The sequence below is a fragment of the Penaeus japonicus genome, unplaced genomic scaffold, assembly GCF_977035675.1.
Source record: "Penaeus japonicus unplaced genomic scaffold, GWHDUDI00000001_assembly GWHDUDI00000022, whole genome shotgun sequence".
NCBI lineage: Eukaryota > Metazoa > Arthropoda > Malacostraca > Decapoda > Penaeidae > Penaeus > Penaeus japonicus.
In genome coordinates, this window is record NW_028234424.1 from 20,551,457 (window position 1) to 20,561,456 (window position 10,000).

Genomic DNA, 10,000 nt, shown 5'->3' on the forward strand with positions numbered 1-10,000 from the left:
TGTGTGAGTGGGTGCTGTGTGTGTGTGTGTGGTTGTGTGTGTGTGTCTGTGTGGTGTGTGTGGTGCTGTGTGTGTGGGTGGTGTAGGATGTGTGTGTGTGTGTGTGTGGGTGTGTGTGTATGTGTGTGTGAGATGTGTGGATGTGTTGAGGATGTAGTGTGTGTTGGCGTGTGTGTGTGTGTGTGGGTCGTGTGTGATGTGGTGTAGTGTGTGTGTGTGGTGTGGGGCTGTGTGTGGATGATGAGTGTGTGTGTGTGTGTTGGGTGTGTCGGTGTGTGTGTGTAGGGGGTTGTGTGTGAGTGTGTGTGTGTGTGGGTGTGTCGTGTGTGTGGTGGAAGTGAGTAGTGGTGTAGTGTGTGTTGTGGGGTGTACGGTTAGTCGGGGTGTTTGGGTTTTTGGTGTGGTCAGTGTGCGGATGGTGGATGCGGTGTTGGGGTGGTGTGGGGTGTAGTCGGAGTGGTGGTGGTTGGTGGGTAGTGGTGGGGTGTGTCAGTTGTGGTGTTGTACGTGGGTCTGGTCGTGTTATGTGGGTGTGTGGGTGGTCGTGTGATTAGTGGGTTGTGGTTGTGGAGGGGCAGGGGGTGGGGGAGGGCGACTTTGAGTAGGGGGTGTAGTGGGTCGGGGTGGAGGTGGTATAGTGGGAGTGGGTTATGTGTTGGTGTGTTTAGCGGTCGCGATGGTTGGGGTGTTGTTGCTGTGTGGCTGGGTTGGTGTTGTGTGTGTGTAGTGTGGGGTGTGAGTGTTTTGGGTTTGGGTGGGGAGTGTGGGGGGGAAGGGTGGTTGTGGGTGGGGTGGGTGGGGCGTGGTATGGGTGGTTCGTAGGGTTTTGGTGTGTGTGGTGCGGGTGTGTTAGGTGTGTGTGGGGGGGTGTTTTAGTGGTGGTGTCTGTGTGGGTGTGATTGAGTTTATGTGTGGTGGTTGTGGTTTGTTAGGTTGGTATGGGTTTGGTGTGGTGTGTGGGGTGTGTGGGTGGGTGGTGTTGTTGGTGGTAGTCGTGTTCGTTGAATGTGTTGGTGTACGTCTGGTGTCCACCGCGGTGTGGGGTGTGGTGTGAGTGTTTGTGGTGTGTGTGTGGGTATGTGGTGGTGCGTGTGGTACTGTGAAGTTGGGGTTGGGTTGTGGGTGTGGGGTGGGTGTAGGGTGTGAGTGTGGGGTTATGGTGAGTGTTTGGGGGGGGAGTGTGTGGGTGGGAGTGGGCTGGAGGGTGTGGGTTGTCGGGTGGTAGGGGCGGTGTTGTGGTTGTTGGTGGGTGGTGTGGTGTTGTTTTGTTGGGTTAGTGTGGGGGGGTGGTTGGTTGGGGTGTTGCTGGTGAGGTCTGGAGTGGGTGTGTGAGGGCTTCGTGTTTGGGGGGGTTATGAGTGGGTGGTTTGTTGGTGTTGTGTGGTGTGGTGGTGTTGGTTGTATGGTGGTGGTGTGGTTGTTGTGGGGGTGTGTATGTGGCTTGGTGTGGGTGGTTGGTGGAGGGTGGTGTCGTGGAGGTTGGGTGGTAGGTTTGGTCGAGAGGTTTGTTTTGGGCGGGTGGGTGGTGGTTCGTGATGGATGTTAGATAGTGGGGTTGGGGAGGTGTGTTGTTTGGTGGTTTAGTGGTGTGGTGAGGTGTGTGTTGGGGTGTGTGTGGAGGGGGCTGTTTTGGAGCGTGCGGCGGGTGGGGGGGGGGTTTTGGTAGTTGTGAGGGTTGAGGTGGGTGGTTGGTGGTTGATGGGCGGGGAGGTGGTCGGAGGTTGTGTTTGAGTCGCCTTGTGGGGTGGTGGTGGTTGTGGTGTGGAGTTGGTGGGGTGGGGGTGTAGTTGAGTGTGGGTGGGCGGTCGGTGGGGGGGTGGGTGTGGGTGTTGTGGAAGTTTCTGGTTGGTTGTAGACGTTGTTGTGTGTAGTGGTGGTGTTGGGGTGGTGTGTTGTTGTGGTTGTGGGGGTGGTTGTGTTGGGTGTGGTGGGTGGTGTTGGGTGGTGTATGGTTGGTGGGGTGGTGGGGGACGAGTAGGTGTGTGTTAGTGGGTGGGTCGGGCGGTGGTTGTGTTTGGGGGGGTTTGTGATAGGTGTGGGTGTGTTGTGATGGTGTGTAGTGGTAGTGTGTGGGGGGCTAGGTTGTGGGGTGGGTTTGGTGTGTTTGTGGTGTAGTGTGTGTGTGTGTTTTGTACGGATGACGGGTGTTGTGTGGAGGAGTGTTATGGGGTGTGTGACTAGCGTCGGGGTGGTGGTTGAGGTGAGTGTGTTGGGTGTGTAGTGAGGTGGTGGGGGAGTGTTGGTGTGGGGATGGGTTTTGGTGTGTGTGGGGTGGTTGGTGTTGTGTTGTTGGTGGCTGCGTCGAGTTGGGAGGGGGTGTGGTGTTGGTCGTGTGTTGATGTGGGGAGGGGTGGGTGTAGGTGTATGGGTGCGTGGGGTGTGGTGGTCGTATGATGTGGTGTGAGTTGTGTTAGGGGTGTTTATAGATGTTTAGTTGTGTGTTCGTTGTAGTCTTGTGGGGGTGGGGGTGGGGTGGTTGCGAGTGAGTTGCGAGGTCTAGTACTTGGTGGGGTGTGGTTGGTGGTTTAGTTGAGGATGTCACATCGGTGTGGGTGTGATGTGATGTGTTTGTCGGTTTGGGGGAGTGTGTTCTGTGTGTTAGTGTTGGATGCGGGTGGGGGAGTTGATGGGTTGTGGGGGTGGGTGTTGTACCAGTCTGGTGTGGTGTGGGTTGTGTTGGGTGGTGAGGGGGATCGTGTTGGTGGTGTTGTGATATGGTGGTCGGTGGGTTGGTTAGGGGGGTGGGTGGTGTGTGTGATCCTTTGGTAGTGGTGTGTTTGGGGGGGGGGGGTGGGGGTAGTGTTGTGAGTGGATTTTGAGGGTTTTCGTGAGTTGTGCGGTGCGCGGGGGAGTTGGGTGAGTTGTGGGGGAGAGGGGGTGTGTTTTATATTGGGGAGGGTGGACTCTTGTCTGTGGTGGAGGTAGGTGATTGGGTTGGTTGGGGTGGGTGGGGTTGGTTTGTGTGGGGGTGGTGTGGTTGTGAGGGTGTGGTGTGTGGGGGTGGTCGAGTATATACATGGTGGTGGTGTATGTGTGGTGGGTGGTTGGCGTAGTGTGTCTGGTAGGGTTGGAGTAGAGTGGTGGGTTGAGTTGGGGGGCGTGTTGTGTCGCTGTTGGTGGTTGGAGGTGGTGGTTTGTTGTGTTGTCGTTGGTGGTGCGTAAGTTGATGGTCGGGTGTGGGGTGAGTTGTGTAGGGGGTGGGGGTTGGTGTGTGTGTGAGTGTGTGTGAGGGTGGTTGGTGTATGGTTGTGTGTGTGTGGGTTGCTGTGGTTGTTGCGTGTTGGGGTGTGTGAGGGGTCGTTGTGTTGTTGGTGGATGTTTGGTGTGTTGTGTTTAGGTTCGGTGTGTGTTTGGAGGGGGGTGGGAGGTGTGGTGTAGAGGTGGGGGGGGTTGGTGGTTGTCTGGGCTTTGGGTGGTGTCGGGGTTGGGGGTTCAGCACTGGGCGCAGGTGTGGATTATGGGTGGTGAGTTGTAGTCGTGGGGGCTGGTGTTTGTAGGAGTGGCGGTGTGTTTAGTGGGTAGGGTGGGGTGTGTAGTGTTGTGTTGTTGCGTCGGTGGTGTGGGGTGGGTGTCGTTGGTGTGTTGGGTGTGGTGGTGGTGTGTTGTGTGTGGTAAAGTGGGGGTGTAATTTGGATTGTGAGTGTGTGTGTGGTGGGTGTGTGGTCGTGGTGGGGTGTTGTGGGGTGGTGTGTGTTTGGAGTTTGGCGTGCTGGTTGTGTAGTTTGAGAAGGTTGGGATACGGAGGGGATTCCCTGGTTGGGTGTTGGGGGGGTGGTTGGTGGGTGTGTGTGTGTGTTCGGTTGGTGGTGTTGGGGGGGGTGGGTGGGAAGGTAGTAGGAGGTAGGGTGTTAGTGGCAGGGTGGTGTGTCCTGGTGGGGCTGGGGGGTAGTGTGGGGTAGTGTGGTGGGTGTGGTGTTGTTCGTGTTGGGTTGTGGTGGGGGAGGGTAGCGAGTGGTGTGGTTGGGGGGGCGGGGTGATGTGGTTGGGGTCGCCGAGGAGTCTGTGGGGCGGGGTGTTGGGGGTTCGGTGTTGGGTGGGTCGTGGCAGTGTGGGGTGGTAGTTGGTGTGGAGGTAGTTGTGTTTGTGTTGTGTAGGCGGGCCTCCGGGGTGTTTGGGGTTCGGGATGGGTATGAGTCAGGGGTGTGGTTGGGGTTTTTTGCGGTGGGATAGTTGGTGGGGTGGGGTAGGGGGTGTGGGTGTGGTGTGGTGGGTTGTTGTGTGTGGTTGGTGGTGTACGTGGGTTCGTGCCGGGGTGTCAGAAGGTTGGTGTTGGGTGTGTTGGTAAGGTTTGTTGTGTGTTGTGTGGGGGAGTGGTTTTGTGGTTTGGTTGTGTTGTGTGTGTTTAGGTGGGTGGGGAGGATTGGTGTTGTGTGTTTGGTGTTGGGTGGTGGGGGGTGGGGTATGTTTTGGTTGGCTTTTGGTGTGTGTGGTTTGTTGTGTTGTGTGGTGATGCTGGTGGGGTGGGTGGTGTGTGGGTGGGTTGTATGTGGTGAGGGTTGTGTGGGGGTGTGCGTGGTGGGGTGGCGTGGTAGGGTGGTTGGGGTGGTTGGGGTTTGTTGTTGTAAGGTGGGGGATTGAGTGAGTCGAGTGGGTTTTTTGTTTGTTGGTTTGGTTGTTGGCAGTGGGTGGGGAGTTTGTGGGGTGTGTGTTAGTTTGGGGGGCGGGTAGGGTTGAGGAGGTTGTGGGGGGGGGGTTGGGTTAAGTTTTGGTTGTTGGTTGAGGTAGTTGGAATCGTGTGTGGTTGTTGTGTAGTGTGTGTTGGTGTGTTAGGGGTGTGGTGGTGTGTGGTAGGGTCGCGGCGGTTGGGTGTGGGTGGTGTGGTGGTTGTGTACATAAGTTGTGTTGTGGTGCTTGTGTCGAGTGGGGTGTTGGTGTGTGGTGGTGGTGGTGGGTGTGAGGTTGTGGGGTTAGGTGTTTGTCGGTGGAGGTGCTTGGTGGGTGTATTTGGATGGTAGGTGTGTTGAAGGGTGGGGGGGGGTGGTTTGTGTGCGGTGGGATGGATGTGGGTTGGTGGTGGGGTGTGGTGTGATAGGGAGTAGTGGGTTGGGTGTGTGTGTGTGTGTGGTGGGTGTTTGTTATGGGTGTGCGTGTGTGATTGGTGCGAGCGGTGTGGGTGGGTGTGGTCGCAAGGGATGGGGGTTTCGTGTGTGGTATGTGAGGTGTTGGTGGGTGCCGGTAGCTGTGTTGTGTGTATGTGCGTGGTGTATGGGGGGTTTGGTGGTGTGTGGCTGTGGTGGTAGGTGGTGGGTTGTGGGTGGTTAGGCGGTGGTTGGTTGGTTGTGTGTTGGTGGTGGTTGTGGGTGTGGTTTAGGTTGTAGGGTAGGTGTGTGTAGTTTTGATTGTGGTGTGTTGGTGTGTGGGGGGGGTAGTGTGTTTGAGGTTTGTGGTTGTGTGGTTGGAGGTGTGGTGGTGGGGGGGGTGTTGTGTGAGGTGGTTGTGTGAGTAGGTTGTTGTCGGGTGTTGGGGTGGGGGGGGGGATTGTTTGGTTTTGGTGTGGGTGTGTGGGGTGTGTTGTGTGGTGTTTGTAGGGTGTGTTGGTTGGGTGTGGTCGTGGGTTTGTAGGTGTTGGAGGGTGGTGTTGTGGTGGGATTTTGTGGTAGGGTGTGTGGTGGCGGGGTGTGTAGTGGTTGAGGGGTGTGGTGGGTTGGGTGGGGTGTCTGTTGATGGTGTTGGGGTGTGTATTGGGGCAGTTGTTTGCTTGTGTGGTGGTGTTGTGGCTGTGTGTGGGTGGTTGAGTGGAGGGTGTGGGTGTGTGTGTGGTGGCTGTTGTATGATTGGAGTGTGGGGTCTGGTAGTTGTGTGTGTGTGGTGTGTGTAGGTTTGTTTTGTGTTCGTGTGTGTGGGAGTTTGGGTGTGTTGTGTGGATGAGTGGGTGGGTTAGGTGTGTAGTGGTGTTGGTGGTTTAATGGTTGGGGTTGGTGGTGATGTGTCGGGTGGTGGGGGGTCTGGTGTGTTTTTCTCTGTGGGTGTTCGTGTCGGTGTGCGGGGTGTGGTAGGTAGTGGGTCTGTTGGGTAGTGGGGTGTTTGGTGGGTTGGTGTTGTGGTGGGTGGTCCCTTGGTGGTGTATGTGTATGTGTTGTGTAGGTGGTGGGAGTGTGTGAGTCCTAGTAGTTGTGTGGGTGGGGTGTGTGGGGGGTGGTTATGTGAGTGTGTGGTTTGTGTGTGTGTGTGGGGGTGATCATGGTGTGGTGGGGTTATGTGTGTGGTGTTGGTGGAATTGTGGTGTGGTATGTGGTGGTGTTGGGGTAGTGGTGGGTGGGGTTTTGTGGGGGTGGTTGTGGGGTCCGGTGTGGTGGGTGTGGGGTTGTGGTGAGTGGTTGGTGTTGTGCTGAGGTTGGTGGTGGTCGTGGGGTGGTGTGGGGATGGGTGATCATCGGTAGCGTAGTGTAGGCGGGGTGTGGTGTTGTTAGTCGGGCTGGTGTGGTTAGAGCGAGGCGGGAGGGTTAGTAGGTTACGTGGGTTACTGGCGTAGTGGGGTGCGTTCTGTTTGGATATGGTCAGTTTGTGTGATGTGTGTGGTTGTTTCGGTGGGGGGGTCGGGAGGGGAGGATGAGGATAGGGGTGGGCGAGGAGGAGGTTGAGGAATGGGTTAGTTGGGTGGTAGGCGGATGCTGAGGGGTGTTTGGGGTGGTACGGTGGTGGGTGTAGTGGTGTCTGGTTGGGGATTTTGTTACGCGCTCGTGTTAGGCGGGCGTGGTTGTAGGTGGTGCTGGGTGGAGGTGTTGTTGGATGATGGTGTGCTGGTGTTGAGGGGTGTGGAGGTTCGAGTTGGATGAGGTTTCTATTTTGTTAGGTTACGGTGATGGTGGATGGGGGTAGGATGGTTGTGTTGTCGGTGTGGGTGGAAGGTTGGTGTTTGGGTCTGGAGGTGGTGTGCTTGTGAGAGGGGGTGGGTTTAGGTGGTGGTTTTGTGGTTTGTGGTGTGGGGGTGCTGTGTCGTTAGGTTTGTGTTGTTCGTGGTAATTGGTGTGCTGTGTGTTAGATTCAGGGTCCTCAGGGGGTGTTGCGCGCTTGGGAATATTGGTGTGGTGGGGGTTCGGGGCCCTGCTTATTTATTTTGTCCACATCCCAAATCTCGTCTGTTGTTTTGGTTTGTGGGGGTTTTGTATTGTGGGGGGGGGTAGTTGTGGGGTTTGTGTCGGGTGGGGGTGGTGTGGTGGTCTTGGCTTGGGTGTTTTGGGGTTTTTGTGGAGTGAAGTCTGGTGTTGGTGGTTCGGCTGTGCTGGGTAGGGTGTTGTGTTGGATGGCGTTGGGTGTTTGATTTTGTTGTTGGTGTGGCGTGTTTGTGTGGGTGTGGTGTAGGGGTCGTGTCTTGTTGTGTAGGCTGCGGGGTCTATGGTGTTGGCGGTTGGGTATGTTGTGGTTGGGGTTGGGTTTGGTGGGTTGTGGTGAGTGGGGGTTTTGTGGAGGGGTGGGCTTGTTTACGGGGTGGGACGGGATCGTGTGAAGTGGATTGTTAGTAGTTGTGTGGGGTGGGAGTGTGGTTGACATGACGAGGTTTGTCGTCTTGTGGGTTGTGGTCTGTGGGTTTTGAAGTCGTTGTTGTAGTGGTGCGTTTTGGTCGTGTGGGTTTTTGGGTTGAGGGGGGTCGTATTTGGGGTATTGGTGTGGGTGATGTAGAGGGGTGATGGGTTGTGTGGTGGGGGTGGTGTGGTGTGTGGGTGCGGTGGTTGGTGTTTGTTGTTGGGGTGTGTGTAGGGTGGGGTGAGATGTGGTGGTTGGTGGGGGGTGGTGGTGTGTGGTGGGTGTGGTTAGTGTGGTTGTGTGTTGTGATTGGTTGTTGTGAGTGGTGGGTGCGGGTTGGGTGGGGTGGGGGTTGGTAGGGTGTTGTTGTGTGTTTGGTTTGTTTTTGTGGTTGTAAGTGTTGTTAGGGCCGGTGTGTGGGTAGTGGGTGTGTGGTGGGTGCTGTAGGTGGGGGGCGTGGTGGGGTGGGGGTGGTGTGGTTGTGGGTGTGTGTGGTAGGTGGGGTGGTAACGTGCTGGGGGTGTAGTGTAGGTGGTACGTGTGTGGTTGAGTGGGTTGTGGTGAGTGGTGGTGTTGGTGTGTCTCTGTGTTTGTGGTTTGTGGGTTGAGTTTGTGGGGGTTGTGGTGGTATGGGGTGTGGTAGTAGGTGGTGCGTGTTGGGTAATAGTCTACGGGGTTGGTGTTGGTGTGTGTTTGTGAGGTAGTTGTGTAGTGGATTGTTGTGTGTGTGAGGGGATGTGGTGGTGTCCTGGTGTGGGGGTGGTGGTTGTGTTTGTGGGGGTGTGGTGTGGGCGTGGTGCGCTGGGACGGGGGTTGTGTGGGGGGGAGTTGGGGGTTGGGTTGTGTTGTGGGGAGAGTTCTGTGGGGGGTCGGGTGGGGTGTAGGGGTTGGTGTGGGAAGTGTGTAGGTGTGGGTGGTGTGGAGTTGAGGTACTAATGTTTGGATGGAGTTAGGGGCGTGTGGGGGTTGTTATTGGCGTGGACCCCCCCCCCCCCCACCACCCCCCCCCCCCTCGGGTGTGGGTGTGTTGGTGGGTTGTTTGTGGGGTGGTTGGTGGGGTGTGTGTGTGTGTCGTGTGTTGATTGTGGATGGTTGTGGAGGTTATGGTGTAGTGGTGTGTCATCATCCGGTGGTTGCTGTTGGTTAGTGGGTGCGTATGTTGGAGTTTCGGTGGTGAAAGGTAGTAGTGAGTTGTTGGGGTGTGTGTGGTTGTGTTGTGGTGGTGGTGGTCTGTAAAATTGGTGGGAGGGGGGTGTGAGGTGAGGTCGATATGAGTGGGTGAGTGGAGTGTGGGGTGGTTGTGGCGTTTTGGGGCAGGTGTCGCGGTAGTGTGGGGTGGTGGTGGTTGGGTCGTGGGTTGTGTTGTTGTGGGTGGGTGTGATGGTAGTGTGGTTTGTTTGGTGTGGATGGGTGTGTGGTGTGATGATACGAGATGGTGTGTCTGGGTGTCTGTAGGGTTTTAGGTGTTGTGGGTTCGTTCGGGCGTGGGAGTGTTGGTGTTGTGGGGGTCGTGTTGTGAGGTGGGGTGTTGTTGCGTTTAGTGGGTGGGGGTGGGTTGAGTGGGTGGAGGTGGTAGTTGGAGGGATTGTGTTAAGTTGTGTGTGTGTTGGGGGTGTCGGGTTGTGTGTGTGGGTGTTGGTGGGTTGGTAGTGTGATTGCGGTGGGGTGTGAAGGGTTGTTCGGGCGTAGTGTGTGGGGTTTTGGGGAAGTTGTGAGGTGTCCGTGAGTGTGTGTGGGTGGTGTTTGGTGGGGTGTGGGGGAAGTTGGAGGTCGGTGCAGGGTTGGTCGGTGCGTGTGTGTGGGTGTGTGTGTGTGTTCGGTGGGGTGTGTTGTGTGGATTGTTGGTGGTGGGGTGGTGTGTGTGTACGTGGTGTGTGGGAGTGTGGGTGCTTGTTGTGAGTGGGGTTGGTGTGTTGTGTAGGTTGATGGTGGTGGGTTGTTGAGTTTGCGTCGAGGTGGGTGTAGTAGTGTGTTGCGAATCTGTGTCGTGGGGGTTGCGTTCAAGGGGTGGTGGGGTGTGTGTGTGTGTGGTCTGGTGTGTGGGGTGCTGTTGTGATGGTTGGTGGTGTGGGGTGTGTGGTGTGTGCTGTAGTGGGGGTGTTGGGTAGCTGTGGTGTGTATTGGTGAGTGTGTTGCGGGGTGTGTGGTGTTAGGGTTTTGATGTTTTCGAGGTGTAGGTGGTGTTTTGTTCGTAGTGGTGGTAGTGTAGTGAGTGGGGTGGTGGTAAGGTCAGGTGTGTGGGTTGCGGGTGTGTGGTGTGTGGTTGTGATGGGGTGGTGCGCTGTGTTGTGTGGTGTTGGTGGGTCGTTTGTGTTGGGGTGGGTGGTGGTTGTGGTGGTGACAAGTGTGTGGGTGGTGATGTTGTTTGTGGGGGTTAAGGGTTGTGGTTGTTGGGGTGTGTTGGTGGGGTGTCGTGAGTTTTTTGTAGTGTTGTGTGGTGGGTGGGTGCGGTGGTTGTTGTGTGTTGGGGGTGTAGGTGGGTGGTAGGGTGGAGGTTTGTGTTGTGGTTGTTTGGGGTCGGTGAGTGTGTGGGGCG